This window comes from Urocitellus parryii, chromosome 7 (assembly GCF_045843805.1).
Source record: "Urocitellus parryii isolate mUroPar1 chromosome 7, mUroPar1.hap1, whole genome shotgun sequence".
Lineage (NCBI taxonomy): Eukaryota > Metazoa > Chordata > Mammalia > Rodentia > Sciuridae > Urocitellus > Urocitellus parryii.
The window spans coordinates 105,326,349-105,342,680 of NC_135537.1; the positions used below are offsets into that span (position 1 = coordinate 105,326,349).

A 16,332-nucleotide genomic window follows, 5' to 3' on the forward strand; every position below is an offset into this window, starting at 1 on the left:
TACAGTGATCCCTGGCACAAATGTTCTCGCTTTTTAAATTTTTTATTTTAAATGTATTTATTTATTCTAATTTGTTATACATTGCAGAAGAATATATTTCAATTCATTGTACACTATAGAGCACAATTTTTCATGTCTCTGGATGTTCAAACATCTCAATTGCCAACAGATCTCAATTGTTCATTGAACTGAGTAATATCGGTGACTGAGATTGTTGTTCAAATGGCATGAGTTTACAACATAAAGATAAAAATGCTTAATTCAGTGTTCCAGGAAAACGAAAGTGCTCACCGGTCTGTGAAGAAGAAGACATTAACAATTACGTTCCAGAACATTCTCTGACTTTGAACACTTGTCCGTGGTACTTATCCTGGGTTCTGCCTAGGAAAATGCATCATGACCTGCCTTCTTTCCATGTCTGGCTGGTACCCTGGGCCCCTGCCCACACCCACAGCAAGCCCAGATCATCACAGGCCAGCCTCTGACCTGTCTGCCACCGAAGGTTTCCACTCTGATGCTGAGAGGCCAAGATGGTTTACCACCGTTATCCTTGGTGCTTCCTGGATCGAAACTTCAGACTCTCTTTTGACTTCATTAGTAATGAAGAGGGAAAAAGAGGCTATTCTTCTGTGAAGTTTGCTGATACTAACAAGTTTTATTTTTGCACTTCAGGATTTCTTGTTTCTCTGTCATTCAGGAAAGCTATTAGATAACACCGGAGGATGTCGATGTAAACCTCCTTGTCTCTTGATACTAGATAGGAGCACTTTGAAGTATTCTCCAAAGCATCTGCTTAGGGCAAGGAGCCAAGTTTCCACTCATCCACCCAGAACTGCATGATGAGTCACAGCTCCAGAAGAGGAGGGCGGGCAGTGTGCCTGGAGGTGAGGAGGGGTGCCAGCAGCCAGGCATCAGGCTCCCATTTGGGCTCCAGCTGAGTTTCCCAGGTCAAGAATCTATGGCACAAAAAGCCAAAAATCCCATCTTGAAAGAACTTGCAGACTGCCTTCACCAAGCCTGCGAAGTTCAGTTTAGATTTTGGAATTCAAATTCTTGCAGTTTATGGATGAAATATCCCTTAAAATCAACAGACTGGAAAGTCAATGAAAACCAGTGCATTAGTCTCTAACTCTTGAATATTATGTCTTTGCTACAATTTGATTGTCCATTGGTGGGTATCTTTATAACATGGGACCATTAAAAAGCAGAAAACTGTGGGGGAAAGCCTCTATTAGTGCAGTTAAAAACCCTTTCAGGTCTGGATTTTTTTTTACATATTGCTGTTTATTTTTCCATTATTAATATTCTAGGCACTCTGAGAGGGAAATGCCAAGTGAAGGGAGAAAAAGGAAGGAATGAGAGTGATTTGGAAAGAGGAATAAACTAGATATTTTGCTTTTCCTTTTAGGCCTCTCATAGGGAAAATAAAATTAAAACAGGATTAAGTTCTCAAATATTCTTGTGAAACTAATTGGTCAAACATAGACCTCTATGTGCAAGATACCTGTCTATCTTTACAAGGGCAAAAGGATGGAAATGCAATAATTAGTTGATTCCTCTTCTGTACTATCTAAAAGATCAGAGACATACTTTTTCTATCAAAGGCTGTAAGCATCACTTGGATCTCAGGAAATTAAAACAGGGACTATCTTCAGCCTGGATTATTTTCCTGGCTGATAACTTTGTTCTACAGTCCCCAGACCGCTCCATGAGAAGTTCCAAATGTGAATGTTTTTAGGGTTGTAATTTTTCTTAATGTTTCATGTATTTTCTGTTTAGTCAGATCTCTCTTTTAGTCTCTATCTTAATTTTTGGATATCAATGTGAAGTGGATTATGTGAGCTCTAAACTCTTCACAGAAAAGGTAAACCCTTTTTTAAAGAACTGACGTTGGAAGAAAAGTCAGACTAAACAGATGCTTCACGAGTCTAGCTGCTATCAGCAGAAGATACTGGGAATTCATCTTTAATATTAAAATACAGTTCCAGGAGCTAAAATCAGCCAAGAGTGACCTCTATTTTTTTATTTAGGTAGAATCTTTTTGACAATCCAATACTTTAAACTATATCATACCCTCTGGTGCTAGTACCATCATCAACTGCTTCTTCTTCAGCATGTTTAAGGAAAGTAGTTCCCTCCTTCAAGACATAATTATGGATCATTGAAAACTGGTAAAGCAGTGCCTACATGTTACATGGCTATCCATTAAGAATGAGTAGCTGCTACATCTTAAGACAACTGCTCAAGGATACTCCTCACATAGTTCTTAATTGCATGGCAAAATCATAAAAGCCAAAGAGAACTTAGTTGTACTCGTGTTTGATAATATATTCAGTTACTATTCTTAAAATCTGTATAGTTAGCTGTTCACTTTTGTCTATAACCTCAGAGTGAAAGCTAGTCATAACATACAACTCTCATGGTAGAAAATGAGTGCTAACCCTAACTTGACTACCTGTTTCTTTTCATCCATCAGAATGGAGATAATAGATTTGATAAGACCCCATCTACTGAACATGGACAGAAGTTCAAACAGAAATTAAATAATAAAGCAGCACAAGGGGGAAAATTTTTTCTTATTATAACTGGCAATAACAATAAAAATGAGCACACAATGTGTGGGTTATTAGAAGGACATGCAGTTATGAAATGCATGTCTCTTTACAGAGCAAAAAGTCATCAGAAGACACTAAGTAGGAAAATATCTAAAAAAGACAGACCATTTTAGCTACTGGGTGTTTATATATCTCCCATTTGCTTCAGACAACACCAACTGATGATTGGGTTTCTATGAGACTTAAGACATATTTGATATAACACACATCAAAGTATTACAGAACAAATATTCACTTTGCACACTGTGAAGAAAAACATTGGTGGAGAGCAACTCTGCTTATCTAGAAAGAGTGAGATAAAAAGCAAACGAAGACTTACAAAAAGGGTTTCCAGCAACATAAAGTTGTTTTCTTGTTTTAAAATATGGAAGTTGTTGGTATATAAAACAATGAATCACTACAAATCAGTTAATTTCTATGAACTATAAGATGCAAGTAAAATTTGTAAATTAGATTTATCCAGTGTAGCACAGATTTGTACTGAAAACTTGCAAGTTACTCCTTAGAAAAAAATAATAACCAGTGGCAGATGAAGTTATGAACATAGTTTTTTTAAATATAATACCTCAATACATTTAATAATAAAAGTAAGCTCTACAAAAAATCTGTTTTACATATCATACAAAATGTAGAGGTGAGTGCAGCTCACTGAACCACACTATTCAGTCATGTATCAGGAAGACTTGAAATTAGAAAATTATGCAATTTCTGTGGCTCATCCTCCTCCTGGAAACAGACTCATGCTGTGTCCTATTTGTGACATTTTTGTTGCTCCATCCACTAAGTTCACTCCATCCATGTAATGCCTTCTTTCTTCCAAAAAATATTGCAAACAAATAAAAGAAACCCCAAATCCAATCTACTACTGGGCTGCCTGATGAGCCACTCTCCCTTGAAAACATTTTGGAGTTGATTTTATCTGCTTTGTCAGCTCTCCCAAGCTGAAATTCTGTTAAAACATTGTTCTCGAAGATATCCCCCTTGCTCTGATGACATGGAGGTGAAGAAACTGGTTACGATATTCCTGAGCGCCAGACTGAGTAGTCAAGGTCAGTTTTGTTCAACAAACATCCTGGCAGATGAGAGTGAGGTGTGACCATGGTTGTGGCATGTGACATGCACTTTGGAAACAATTTTCTACTTTAAAAACAAACAAAAAAAAAAAGGTGTGACAGTCTCTGTACTGTTTCGTATCAGGAGAACAATCATCTATTACAGGAGCTTCCGGCTGGCTTTCCTCTTCTCCTACTGCCTCCTCTTCCACCTGTTCATCAAGGGGAATTTCAGTAGACTCCGAGTCTTGAGTACACAGAGTCTTGGAGTCACTGCAGCTAGTGTCTTCTTCGACTTGACTTCCACTGTCCTATTCGGTGTCTGACTCACCATCTTCCTCTAAAGTTAGTTCAAACTGGAATTTCTCCATTTGACCCTGCCGGCCCTCTTCTTGGTCATCAGGTGCAGGAGAGGGGCTCTGAGGGATTGTGCTCTGGTACCATTCACGATTGTCCTCCAAAGTGTCCAAAATATCCTGGGAATCAGGATGTACAAGGTCTGCCCATGTCTCCCAGAGAGGATGAACAATATAGTCTATGAAGCCCATCTAGTTAAAAAAAAAGAAATCCAATATGAGCAGTCCAATTGGACTAAGAGACCATTAAAAAGATTAAGTAGATCATGGCCCACAAATATAACAGCAATCAGAATAGTACTAACCTTAGTTTGGTAAAATAGTCATTATTTGAGATAAGAGACCATATAAAAGTGTTGTTTCTAGCTGGTGAAAGTTTCTAGCCTCTAGAATGATTAGTAGTTCAAGAATATGTTCACAATGCAAAAACATTTTCAGTTATTTACATGGCAGGATATGGGGTCTGGAACTTATTTTAGAATAAAATGTGAATCTAGATAACTGAAATAAACAAATACACTATGTACATGAACATGGTTATAATGAATGAACAGAATGCCACACCAGTAGAAGCATGGCTATGTAAATCTAAGTTCTACAATTGCAGGTTTTCTATATCATAAGTGGTAAGGTGAAACTGATTCTGTCAAAAACAAATAATTTTAAAAGCCCAAGAAAACACTATGAGTAAACAAATGCTAGCTGCATCTTTCTTCTCTTGGAAGGCTTTCTGTGTCATGCATTACCTGTGATTTTTCCACAGATGCATTGTGCTTGTCACACATGGGACTTATCTCCATGCCACGCTCCCTCTCTCGGTCTCCTTGGTGGAAGAACTCCTCCATTATCTGGTCTGTCCACTGGCGGTACAGTTGGAGAGGCTTTGTGGGGTTGCTCAGGTCTGCACAGTGCACCATGTTCTGAAGGACCTATAGTAGACAGAGGAATTCTCTACTCAGCACTTGCTCCAATTTTTTTTCAAACTAGAAATTCAAGTCGGATGACTGTGACACTTAAAAATACACATAGTGTAAGATTTATTTCAAACAGCTTAACAAAGATGTGTCTGTGTGTGGTTCACACTTGTATAAATAGTTCCAAATTATGCCACTTCTACTGCATCTAAGTGTCATAGGAGAAGCTGTTTATGAGTGTGGTTAATGAAATTCAGGCCTCCTTATGTGGATGGTTTTTGGGAGGTTTTAGATGTTTTTGTTTTTTAAATATATGGGCAACTAAAAAGAACAGTAAGTTTCTACCTGGTTAATTCTCAGGATGAGAGTGTGGGTAAAAATCCTGCCTATAGTTACTGAAAGTATAAGATGGGAGAAATGAATTTTATCAAAGCAGAATACACAGACACATGTGCATGTGTACACAAACACACACAAACACACAACACAAAATCAAATAATGATTTACCTGAATCCTGTCAGAATAGTTATCAAGAAGAAGAACCCCAGAACTTGTCACTTTCTTAGTTTCAACCATAGTTTTCAAATAAGCCAGCAGATTCATGTGTTTTGACATGTCTTTTGCAAGTACCTTAGAAGATAAAGAATATTTTATTAAGTCCAAAGGGAAAAGTCAGAATTTGCATATGAAAACTTTTTTTTCCAGAATGTGAAAAGGAAGGAAAACTACTATGACTTCTAATGGCAGTATATGGAAATGAATCCTTCTAGGGGCACAATCTTTTCCCTTTGCTAACGACTCTTGGAAACCTAGCTAGTTATGTACACTATGCAGAAACATCAGGCACTGACCACCACTTTCCTGGTGAAAACATGATGGTATCTCTGAGGATAAGATATCATCATACATTTTAAAGTTTTTTCATTCCCTGGATTAGAAAGTGGTTATTGGACTACAATGAGTGATTTAAGGTTGCTCACAGACCACTTCAGAAATAGTATTCTGGTTAATTTTCTGCTTATCCAAGAAAAATAATTCCTTTCTCTATATGTACAAAGCAAGTAATTTTTTAGAAACAAGATATTTTTCTATGTCTCATAATCACTCTGAATAATACACATAGAAAAAATAGTAAAATCTTGTATATCTCTAATTGGATTGAAAAAGGCAGGGGATATTCAAGTGATAGCCCAAGCCCTCTATTTTTGCTTATTCATCTTTTTATGTCTGCAATGTGGAGCTCAGAAAATAAAAGCTGAATAATGAGGTTCAACTATTATTATTCTTAAATCCAAACTGTTAAAAGTAGACAACCTATTACAGAATAGCACTGCCAGCAACAGATGCAGCTTCTAGAACATAAAGGGCCATAGAAGTTTGGAAATCCCTATCTATACTCCCTCTGGTTCTACTTCCCTGGACCCTGATCCTCTGCGACCTGCTCGCCCTGTTTCTGCTACCCTGGGCCCTGCTCCCCCTGAGTATTTCTCTCCCTGGCCCTGCACCCCTGTGCCCAGCAACCCCTCTGTCCTGCTTACATTGGCTCTGCTCCCCATGGGCCCCGCTCTTCTTGGCCCTAATCGCCTGGCCCTGGTCGCCCTGTCACTGCTCTCCTGGGCCCTGCTTCCCCTGGCCCTGCTCCCCTGGGCCATGCTCCTCCAGGGCACTGCTTCCCTGTGCCCTACTCCCCAAAGAACATTCTTGGGCCCTGCTCCCCTGGTCTTGCTCCTCATGGGCCCTGCTCATGGGGCCCTGTTCCCCCTGGCCCTGGTCGCCCTGGCCCAGGTCCCTGGGCCTTAATCCCCTGTGCCAGGTTCCCCACCGCCACCCCCCCATGGCCCTACACCTCTGGGCCATGTTCCCTCTTATCCTGCTCCCCCCTTGGCCCTGCGCCTATGGAAGCTGCTCCCCTCAGTGCTCCACTCCCGCTTGGTGCTGCTACCCCTTGATCCTGTTCCCCTTGGCTCTGCTTCCCTGGGCCATGATTCCTCTGGTCTTTCTTTCCTGGGCCCTGCTCCCCCTGGCCCTGCCCCTGTGGGCCCTGCTCTTCCTGGCCCTAATCCTCTGGCTATTCTCCCCTGGGCCTTGCTCCCCTGGGCCCTTGTCTACTGATCCCTGCTTCCCCTGGGTCTGTTCTTCTGGGCCCTGCTCCCCATCAGTTCTGCTTTTCTGCGCCCTGATCCCCCTAGGCCCTTATCCCCCTTGGCCCTCTTCCCGCTGGTCTTGCTCCCCATGGGCACTGCTCCAGTGGGCCCTTCTCCCCATGTTTCCTGATTCTCCTTTTCCTGATACCCCTGTCCCTGCTCCCCCTTTCCCTGAATCTATGGGCCTGCTCCTTGGGACCTGGTCCCCCTGGTACTGCTCTCAATGGGCCCTTGTCCCCTGGTCTGCGCCCCCTGGCCCTTTCCTCCATGACTCTGCTCCCCCTGGCTCTGATTCCCTGGACACTGCTCCTCTGGGACCTGCTCCCCCTTGCCCTACTCCCCTGGGCCATGCATCCACTTGTGCTTCTTTCCCTGGACCTTCTCCCCATAGGCCATGCTCTTCCTGGCCCTAATCTCCTGGACCTGCTCCCCTGGCCCTGCTCATTTGGGCCGTGCTCCTCCTGGGCCCTGCTCTCCTGTTCTCTACTACCCCATGGCCCCTTCTCTGACTGTGCCCTGCTCCCCTGGTCTTGGTCCCCATGGGCCCTGTTCCCCGGGCCCTTCTCCCCCTGTTATCTGCTCCCCCTGGCCCTGCGCCCTCTTACCCTGATTCCTCTGAGCCTGCTCCCCATGGTACATCTCTTCCTGGGGCATTATTCCCCTGGCACTGCTCCCCCTGGCACTCTTCTCCCTGGCTCTGATCCCCTGGCTCTGCACCCCCGGGCCCTGCTCTTTGGGGACCTGCTCCCCTGGTTCATGCTCCCCTGGGCCCTGTTTCCCATATGTCCTCCTCCACCTGGCCATGCTCCCCTGACTCTGCACCACATGTGTCCTGCTCCCCTGGCCCTGCTCCCTTGGGCCCTGTAGCACAAGTGTCCTGCTCCCCTAGGCTCTGTTCCACCCTGAGATCCAATTTCCCTGGGCCCTGCTCCCCCTTGACCTTACTCTTCCTAGTACTGCTTCCGTGTGCCCTGCACCCTGTGGACCTGCTACCCCTGGCCCTGCTCCCCTGGGACTTTCTTCCCTAGGCCCTGCTTCCCCTGGATCTTTTCCCAATTGTATTGCTGTCCCTGAGCCCTTCTCCCCTTGGCCCTTTTTCCCCTACCCCCAATCCCCCTGGTCCTGCTCCCCTTGGGCCCTGCTCCCCTGGCCTTACTCCCTGTTGGCTCGGCTCCTCCTAGCCCTGCTCATCTAGGCTCTGCTCCCCTTGATCCTCCTATCTCTTGGTCCTGCTCCACCTTGTCCTGCTCCCCCCAGCCCTGCTCCACTGGCCCTGCTCCTCTGGGCCCTACTCCCTCAAGTCTTGCTCCTCGGGGCTCTGCTACCCTTGGTTCTGCTCCTTCTGGGCCCTGGTCGCCCTAGACCTCAAACTCCCTGAGTCCTGGTCCCCTCTGGCCCTGCTCACCCTGGCTGTGTTTCCTCTAAGCCTGCTCGCCTGGGGCCTGCTCCCCTGCACCCTGCTCCCTCTGGTCCTGATTTCTTGGTCCCTGATCCCCCTATCACTGCTCCCCATGGGTCCTGCTCCTCCTGGCCCTGATCTCATGTCCTGCTCTCCTTGGGCCCTGCTCCACCTGGTCCTGCTCCCCATGGCCCTGCTCCTTCTGGCCCTAATCCCTTGGCCCTGCTCTCCCTGGCCCTGCTCCCAAGGTCCCTGCTGTCCTGGTCCCTGCTTCCTTTGGGCCTGCACCCCTGGGCCCTGCTCCCCCTGGGGCCTCCTCCCCGTGGGCCCTGCTCTCCATGGGCTTGCTCCACATGGGTGGTGCTACCCCGGGTCCTGCTATCCCTGATCCCAGCTTCTCATGTGCCCTGCTCCTCATGGCCCTGGTCTCTTGGGCCCTGCTCCAACATGGGCTCCGCTCCCCCATGGGCTCTGCTCACCCTGAGTCCGGCTCCCCCTTGGCCCTGCTCTCCATGGTCCTGTTTTCCAGGCTCCGCTCGCTCTGGACCTGCTCCCTATGGCCCTCTTCACCCTGACCCTGATCCCTCTCATCCTGTTCCCCTGGGCCCTGCTCCCCCTGGTCTTGCTCCCCATGGGCCCTGCTTCCCTAGTCATGCTCCACCTGGCCCTACTCCTTGTGGGCTCTGCTCCCCCTAGCCCTGATCTGCTGGGCCCTGCTACCCCTGATCCTCCTCTCTCTGGGCCCTGCTCCCTCCGGTCCTGCTCTCCCTGGATCCTGTTCCACCTGGCCTTGCTCCCCTGGGCCCAACTCCCCCCAATCCTCTACCTCTGGGCCCTGCTCTCCATGGTTCTGCTCCCCTGGGCCCTGATTTCCCTGGGCCCCACCCCCTCGGGCCCTGCTCCACCTGTGTCCTTCTCCACCTGGTGTTGCTTCCCTGGGAGTGCTTCCTCTAGACCTAATCCCCTGGCACAGCTCCCCTGGCCCTGACTCCCTGGTCCCTCTACACCAGGCCCTGCTCCCTCTCATCATGCTCATCATGCCCCAGGCCCTGCTCCCCTTGGTAGTGCTCTGCCTTGGCCGATCTCCTCTGACCCTGCTCCACCTGGCCCTTGTATCATTGGCTCTACTCCCTCTGGTTCTGCTCCCCTGGACCCTGCTCCTCTGCGACCTGGGCCCTGCTCCCCCTGAGTATTTCTCCCCCTGGCCCTGCACCCCTGTGCCTAGAAACCCCTGTGTCCTGCTTTGCCTGGCCCTGCTCCTCATGGGCCCTGCTCTTCCTGGCCCTAATCAACTGGCCTTGCTCACCCTGTCCCTGCTCTCCTGGGCACTGCTTCCCCTGGCCCTGCTCCCCTGGACCCTGCTCCTCTGCGACCTGGGCCCTGATCCCCCTGAGTATTTCTCCCCCTGGCCCTGCACCCCTGTGCCCAGAAACCCCTGTGTCCTGCTTTGCCTGGCCCTGCTCCTCATGGGCCCTGCTCTTCCTGGCCCTAATCAACTGGCCTTGCTCACCCTGTCCCTGCTCTCCTGGGCACTGCTTCCCCTGGCCCTGCTCCCCTGGGCCATGCTCCTCCCGGGCCCTGCTTCTCTGTGCCCTACATTCCATGGTCCCTTCGTCCCTTGGGCCCTGCTCCCCTGGTCTTGCTCCTCATGGGCCCTGCTCATGGGGCCCTGTTCCCCCTGGCCCTGGTCGCCCTGGCCCAGGTCCCTGGGCCTTAATCCCCTGTGCCAGGTTCCCCACCGCCACCCCCCCATGGCCCTACACCTCTGGGCCATGTTCCCTCTTATCCTGCTCCCCCCTTGGCCCTGCGCCTATGGAACCTGCTCCCCTCAGTGCTCCACTCCCGCTTGGTGCTGCTACCCCTTGATCCTGTTCCCCTTGGCTCTGCTCCCCTGGGCCATGATTCCTCTGGTCTTTCTTTCCTGGGCCCTGCTCCCCCTGGCCCTGCTCCCTGTGGGCCCTGCTCTTCCTGGCCCTAATCCTCTGGCCATTCTCCCCTAGGCCTTGCTCCCCTGGGCCCTGGTCTACTGATCCCTGCTTCCCCTGGGTCTGTTCTTCTGGGCCCTGCTCCCCATCAGTTCTGCTTTTCTGCGCCCTGATCCTCCTAGGCCCTTATTCCCCTGGGCCCTGTTCCCACTGGTCTTGCTCCCCATGGGATCTGCTCCCGTGAGCCCTTCTCCCCATGTTTCCTGTTTCTCCTTTCCCTGATTCCCCTGTCCCTGCTCCCCCTTTCCCTGAATCTATGGGCCTGCTCCTTGGGACCTGCTACACCTGGTACTGCTCTCACTGGGCCCTTGTCCCCTGGTCTGCAACTCTGGCCCTTTCCAACATGACTCTGCTCCCCTGGCTCTGATTCCCTGGACACTGCTCCTCTGGGACCTGCTCCCCCTTGCCCTACTCCCCTGGGCCCTGCATCCACTTGTCCTTCTTCCCCTTGTCCAGCTCCCCATGGGCCCTGCTCTTCCTGGCCATAATCCCCTGGACCTGCTCCCCCTGGCCCTGCTCATTTGGGCCATGCTCCTCCTGGGCCTTGCTCCCCTGTTCTCTACTACCCCCTTGGCCCTTCTCCGCCTGGGCCCTGCTCCCCCTGGTCTAGCTCCCCATGGGCCCTGTTCCCTGGGCCCTTCTCCCCCTGTTAACTGCTCACCCGTGGCCCTGCTCCCTCTTACCCGGTTTACTCTGACCTGATCCCCATGGTACTGCTTTTCCTAAGCCATTATCCCCCTGGCACTGCTCCCCCTGGCACTCTTCTCCCTGGCTCTGCTCCCCCTGTCACTGCTCCCCCAGGCACTCTTCTCCCTGGCTCTGCTCCCCCTGGCTCTGCTCCCCTGGGCCCTGCTCTTCTGGGACCTGCTCCCCTGCGCCATGATCACCTGGGCCATGTTTCCCATATGTCCTGCTCGACCTGGCCATGCTACCCTGGGCCCTGTACCCCAAGTGTCCTGCTCCCCATTGCCCTGCTTCCGCGAGCCATGCTCCCTCTGGTCCTGCTCCACCTTGGCCCTGCTCCCCTAGGCCCTGCTACACCCTGGGCTACAATTTCCCTGGGCCCTGTCCCCCTTGACCTTACTCCTCCTAGTCCTGCTTCCCTGTGCCCTGATCCCTGTGGACATGCTCCCCCTGGCCCTGCTCCCTGGGACCTGCTTCCCTGGGCCCTGCTCCCCCTGGATCTTCTCCCCTGGTATTGCTATCCCTGAGCCCTTCTCCCCTTGGCCCTTTTCCCCCTATCCCCAATCCCCCTGGTCCTGCACCCCCGGGCCCTGCTCCCCCTGGGGCCTCCTCCCAGTGTGCCCTGCTCCCCATGGGCTTGCTCTTCATGGGTGGTGCTACCCCGGGTCCTGCTACCCATGATCCCTGCTTCTTATGTGCCCTGCTCCTCAAGGCCCTGGTCTCTTGGGCCCTGCTCCAACATGGGCTCCGTTCCCCCATGGGCTCTGCTCCCCCTGAGACCTGCTCCCCCTTGGCCCTACTCTCCATGGTCCTGGTTTTCTAGGCCCCGCTCCCTCTGGCCCTGCTCTCCATGGCCCTCTTCCCCCTGACCCTGCTCCCTCTGATCCTCTTCCCCTGGGCCTTGCTCCTCCTGGCCCTGCTTCCCTGGGCCCTGCTTCCCCAGGCCCTGCTCCCTGGGCCCTGTTCCCCCTGGTCCTGCTCCCCATGGGCCCTGCTTCCCTAGTCCTGCTCCACCTGGCCCTATTCCCTATGGGCTTTGCTCCCCCTAGCCCTGATATCCTGGGCCCTGAATCCTCTGATCCTCCTTTCTCTGGGCCCTGCTCCCCCCTGTCCATCTCTCCCTGGACCCTGTTCCACCTGGCCTGCTCCCCTGGGACCAAATCATCTCAGTTCTCTACCCCTGGGCCCTGCTCATCATGGTTCTGCTCCCCTGGGCCCTGATTTCCCTGGGACCCACTTCCCCTGGGCCCTGCTCCACCTGGGTCCTGCTCCACCTGGTCTTGCTTCCCTGGGCCTGTTTCCCCTAGACTTCTTCCCCTAGCACAGTTCCCCTGGCCCTGATTCCCTGGACCCTCTCCTCCAGGCCCTGCTCCTTGTTATCATGCTGCCCGCTGGTCAAGCTCCCACAGGACTTCCTCCCCCTGGTTCTGCTCTCCCTGGGCGCCCCTCCCACTGGGCTCAGCTCCCTCTAAGCCCTGCTCCCCCTGGTCCTGCTTCCCTTGGCCTTGCTTCCCCTGGTACTGTTCCCCCTGGCCCTGTATTCCTGGGCCCTACTCCCGCTGGGCCCTTCTTTCCCTGAGCCCTGCTCCCCCTGGCCCTGCTCCCCTGGGCCCTGCAAGCCATGTGTCCTGCTCACCCTGGCCCTGTTCCTATGGGCTCTGCTCCCCTGGGCCATGCTCCCTCTGGTCCTGCTTCCCTGGGACCCTGCTCCCCCTGGTCCTGCTTCACCAGACCCCACTTCCTCTGGCACTGCTCCCCTAGGCCCTACTCCCTCTACCCCTGCTTCCCTGGTCCCCGCTCCCTCTGGCCTTGTTCCCCCTGGCCATGTTCTCCCCAGGGCTGCGCTCCCTCTGGTCCTGCTTTCCTGGGAAATCCTCCCAATGCATTGCTCCCCATAGGCTCTGTTCCCCTGGCACTAATCCCCTTGTCCTGCTATCCTTGGGCCCTGCTTCACATTTTCCTGCTACCCATGGCCCTGCTCCCAATGGGCCCAGTGTCCCTGGGCCCTGCTCCCTCTGGTCCTGCTTTCTGGCCAATGCTCCCCATAACTCTGCTCCTCTGTGACCTGCTCCCCCTGGCCCTGCTCTGCTGGGCTCTGCAACCTCTGTGTCCTGCTCCCCCTGGCCCTCCTCCTATGGGCTCTGCTCCCCTGGGCCATGCTCCCTCTGGTCCTGCTTCCCCGGGATCCTGCTCCCCCTGGTCCTGCTTCACCAGACCCCACTCCCTCTGACACTGCTCCCCTAGGCCCTATTCCCTCTAGCCCTGCTCCCCTGGGCCCTGCTCCCCTCTGGCCCTGCTCACCTGGGCCCTGCTCCTCTTTGTGCTCCACTCCCCCTGGGCCATGCACACCCTGGGTCGTGCTCCCCCTGGTACTGCTTCATAGCACCCTGCTCCCTCTGGCCCTGTTCCCCCTGGCCCTGCTCCCCTGGGCCCTGTTCCTCCCTGGGGCCTGCTCCCTCTGGTCCTGCTTCCCTGGGTGCTGCTCCCCCTGGCATTGCTCCCATGGGCCCTGTTCTCCCTGGCCCCTGCTCCCTCTGGTTCTGCTTTCCTAGGCACTGCTCCCCCTAGCTCTGCTGCCCTGGGCCCTGCTCCCCTGGGACCTTCTCTCCCTTGCCCTGCTCCCTGGGGACTGCTACTCCTGTGTCTGGCGCCCCGTGGCCCTGCTTCCCTGGGCCCTTCTTCCCCTGTCCCTCTTTCTCCTGGGCCCTGTTCCTCCTTGCCCTTCATCCCCTTGCCCTGCTTCCCCTGGGCCAGCTCCCCCAGGCACTGTACCCCCTGGTTCCACTCTCCTTGGGCCTTTCTCCACCTAGCCCTGCTCCCACTAGCCCTTTTCTCCCTGGCTCAGCTCCCACTGGCTCTGCTCTCCTGGGCCCTGCTCCTCTACGATCTGCTCCCCCTGGCCCTGCATCCCCTTGCCCTGCTTCCCCTGTGTCCTGCTACACCTGGCCCTGCTCCTCTGGGCCATGCTCCCTCTGATCCTGCTCCCTCTGGGCTCTGCTCCCCCTTGGCTCTGCTCCCCCTAGGTTTGCTTCCCCGGTCCCCGCTGCCTATGGCCCTGCTCCCTTTGGCCATGTTTTCCCCAGGGCTATGCTTCCTCTGGACCTTCTTTTCTGGGCACTTCTCCCCATGGCATTGCTCCACATAGGCTCTGTTCCCCTGGCCCTAATCCCCTGGTCCTACTATCCTTGGGCCCTGTTCCACCTTTTCCTGCTACCCATGAACCTGCTCCCCATGGGCCCAGCTTCCCTGGGCCCTGCTCCCTCGGGTCTTGCTTTCCTGGCCAGTGCTCCCCATAACTCTGTTCCCCTGGGGCCTGCAACCCTGTGTCCTGCACCCCCTAGCCCTGCTCCCATGTGCTCTACTCCCCTGGGCCATGCTCCCTCTGGTCCTGCTTCCCCAGGATCCTGCTCCCCCTGGTCCTGCTTCACCAGACCTCACTCCATCTGGCCCTGCTCCCCTAGGCCCTACTCCCTCTAGCCCTGCTCCCCTGGGGCCTGCTCCCCTCTGGCCCTGCTCCCCTGGACCCTGCTCCTCCTTGTGCTCCACTCCCCTGGGCCCTGCATACCCTGTGTCGTGCTCTCCCTGGTTCTGCTTTATAGCACCCTGCTCCCTCTGGCCCTGTTCCCCTGGCCCTGTTCCCCCTGGCCTTGCTCCCCTGGGCCCTGTTCCTCCCTGGGGCCTGCTCCCTCTGGTCCTGCTTCCCTGGGTGCTGCTCCCCCTGGCATTGCTCCCATGGGCCCTGCTCTCCCTGGCCCCTGCTCCCTCTGGTTCTGCTTTCCTAGGCACTGCTCCCCCTAGGTCTTCTCCCCTGGGCCCTGCTCCCCTGGGACCTTCTCTCCCTGGCCCTGCTCCCTGGGGCCTGCTACTCCTGTGTCTGGCTCCCCCTGGCCATGCTCCCCTGGGCCCTGCTACCCTGGGCCATGCTATAACCTGGCCCAGCTCCCCTAAGCCTTGCTCCCTCTGGTCCTGCTCCTCCTAGGCTCTGATACTCCTGGCTCTGCTCCCCTTGGCCCTGCTTCCCCCTAGGCTCTGCCCCATCTGTGCCCTGCTCTCCTTTGACCCTGCTCCTTCTGCTCCTGCTTCACTGGACCCTGCTCCATTTGGCCCTGCTCCCTCTGGCTGTGTTCCCCCTAGCCCTGCTCCTCTGGGCCCTGCTCACCTAGGCCCTGCTCCCTCTGGTCCTGCTTTCCTGGGCCAGCTCTGCTGGTCCCTGCTTCTGCTGAACCTTGCTCTTCTGAGCCCTGCTCTCCCTGGTCCCTTCTCTCACTGAGCCCTGCTCCCCCAGGCCCTTAACCCCTTACTCCGCCTCTCCAGGGCCCTGTTCACCCTGGCCCTGCCCCCGCTTTCTCTGCTTCTCCTGGGCCTGCTTCCCCAGGCCCTGCTCCCTTTGGTACTGCTCTCCCTGGGCCCTTCTCCTCTGACCCCGCTCCTCCTGGACCTTGTATCCCTGGCTCTACTCCCTCTGGTTCTGCTCCCCTGGACTCTGCTCATCTGCGACCTGCTCACCCTTTCCCTGCTACCCTGGGCCCTGCTCCCCCTGAGTATTTCTCTCCCTGGCCCTGCACTCCTGTGCCCAGCAACCCCTGTGTCCTGCTTACATTGGCCCTGCTCCCCATGGGCCCTGCTCTTCCTGGCCCTAATCCCCTGGCCCTGCTTGCCCTGGCCCTGCTCTCCTGGGCCCTGCTTTGCCTGGCCCTGCTCCCCTGGGCCATGCTCCTCCCGGGCCCTGCTTCCCTGTGCCCTACTCCCCATGGACCCTTCTTCCCTTGGGCCCTGCTCCCCTCGTCTTTCTCCTCATGGGCCCTGCTCTCCGCGCCCTCTTCCCCCTGGCCTTGGTTGCCCTGGCCCTGGTCCCTGGGCCTCAATCCCCTGTGCCGTGCTCCCCACCTCCCCCCATCCCCGGCCCTACACCTCTGGGCCATGTTCCCACTTATATGCTCCCCCCTAGGCCCTGCTCCTCTGGGCCCTGATTTCGTGTGTGCTCCACTCCCTCTCGGTGCTGCTCTCCCTTGATCCTGTTCCCCCTGGCTGTGCTCGAATGAGCCATGATTCTTCTGGTCTTTCTTTCCTGGGCCCTGCTCCCCCTGGCCCTGCTCCCTGTGGGCCCTGCTCTTCCTGGCCCTAATCCTCTGGCCATTCTCCCCTGGGACTTTCTCCTCTGGGCCCTTGTCTACTGATCCCT

At 54.0% G+C, this 16,332-nt stretch overlaps 1 pseudogene; it reads right to left on the bottom strand.

The window, feature by feature from the left end:
- Positions 1–3,675: 3,675 nt before the first annotated feature.
- LOC144255682 (3',5'-cyclic-AMP phosphodiesterase 4D-like) overlaps positions 3,676–16,332 on the bottom strand; it is a 32,907-nt pseudogene continuing 20,250 nt past the window's right edge.